This window comes from Penaeus monodon, chromosome 26, assembly GCF_015228065.2.
Source record: "Penaeus monodon isolate SGIC_2016 chromosome 26, NSTDA_Pmon_1, whole genome shotgun sequence".
In the NCBI taxonomy this organism is placed as follows: domain Eukaryota; kingdom Metazoa; phylum Arthropoda; class Malacostraca; order Decapoda; family Penaeidae; genus Penaeus; species Penaeus monodon.
Genome location: NC_051411.1, coordinates 7094383 through 7096518, shown reverse-complemented (window position 1 = coordinate 7096518; position 2136 = coordinate 7094383).

The following is a 2136-nucleotide window of genomic DNA, read 5'->3' as shown; positions in this document are numbered from 1 at the left end:
TTTTCTTTTCTTCTTTCTTTCATTCTTTCTTTCTTCCTTTTTTTTTTTCTTTCCGCTGCCGTTTAGAGCGACATCTGTTGACAGCAAAGTCTGCCTCGGGGCTTCAGTGTTATCTCCTCATTGTCAGTCGCTGCAGGGAGTTGCGTGTCCTTACTCTATGCTGCCTTTATGCTTAACAAAAGCCGTGGGCGAGATATTGTTCTTGGTTCTCTCACTTGTCAGCATGTCTCTTGACAGCATGTTCTTTGGCATCTTGTTCCTTGATAGCATTTTGCCTGTCAGCGTCTTACCTGTCAGCTTCATATCTGTCATGATCTTGCTTGTCGGCATCTTTCTTGCCAGCATCTTATTTGCCAGCATCTTTCTTGTCAGCGACTTACCTGTCAGCATCTTTCTTGTCAGCGACTTACCTGTCAGCATCTTTCTTGTCAGCATCTTTCTTGTCAGCGACTTACTTGTCAGCATCTTTCTTGCCAGCATCTTTCTTGTCAGCATCTTTCTTGTCAGCATCTTTCTTGTCAGCATCTTATATGTCAGCATCTTTCTTGTCAGCATCTTATTTGCCAGCATCTTTCTTGTCAGCATCTTTCTTGTCAGCATCTTTCTTGTCAGCATCTTTCTTGTCAGCATCTTATTTGCCAGCATCTTTCTTGTCAGCATCTTTCTTGTCAGCATCTTATTTGCCAGCATCTTTCTTGTCAGCATCTTTCTTGTCAGCATCTTTCTTGTCAGCATCTTATTTGTCAGCATCTTTCTTGTCAGCATCTTTCTTGTCAGCATCTTTCTTGTCAGCATCTTTCTTGTCAGCATCTTATTTGCCAGCATCTTTCTTGTCAGCATCTTTCTTGTCAGTATCTTTCTTGTCAGCATCTTATTTGCCAGCATCTTTCTTGTCAGCATCTTATTTGCCAGCATCTTTCTTGTCAGCATCTTTCTTGTCAGCATCTTATTTGCCAGCATCTTTCTTGTCAGCATCTTTCTTGTCAGTATCTTATTTGCCAGCATCTTTCTTGTCAGCATCTTTCTTGTCAGCATCTTATTTGCCAGCATCTTTTTGCGCATCTTATTTGCCAGCATCTTTCTTGTCAGCATCTTATTTGCCAGCATCTTATTTGCCAGCATCTTTCTTGTCTCCATCTTATTTGCCAGCATCTTTCTTGTCAGCATCTTTCTTGTCAGCATCTTTCTTGTCAGCATCTTATTTGCCAGCATCTTTCTTGTCAGCATCTTTCTTGTCAGCATCTTATTTGCCAGCATCTTTCTTGTCAGTATCTTTCTTGTCAGCATCTTATTTGCCAGCATCTTTCTTGTCAGCATCTTTCTTGTCAGCATCTTATTTGCCAGCATCTTAACTGCCAGCATCTTCTTTCATCTTACCTGACAACATCTTCCTTCCTATTTTTTGTCTCGATGTGATGTAGTTAATAAGATTACGAAGGAGAGGATGAAAAATATGTGATAATGAGGAAGAAAGCATAGAACGAAATGCAAGGTTTTTATCAACAATGGTGATTGAAGGTGATTGCAGTAGTAATAACAACGTCATAATGCTTAGTATCATCATCATCATTATCGAAAGCATCATTATCGTAATCACCGCCATCATCGTCTCTTTCATTTCCAAGAACCTTCTAATTATCACCATCGTTGGTATCGGTATCTGCATTATCACTTGCATCATTATCACTATGATCAGCATCAGCACCACAACTATCATTGTTAATTTTACTCTTCATCTTTATCACCACCACCATCATCATCATCTTCATCATCATCATCATCATCATCATCCTCATTATCATCATCTTCATCATCAACATCATCATCATCCTCATTATCATCATCATCATCATCATCCTCATTATCATCATTATCATCCCCATTATCATCATCATCATCACCATCATCAAAATAATTTTTCAAAATAATCCCTAACATCATGTGGGTCACCATCACCAACACCACCACGAATGACAACAACAACAACAACAACAACAACAACAATTTCCTCTGAAGACAGCTCTCAATTATTTCCAATTCACTAATTCTGTTCAGTTCACAAGGTGAGGTTCGTCCGGCCTTCAGCATCTGAAAGTTTTGCTGTTGTTGTTGTTGTTGTTATTGTTTTTATTTTTT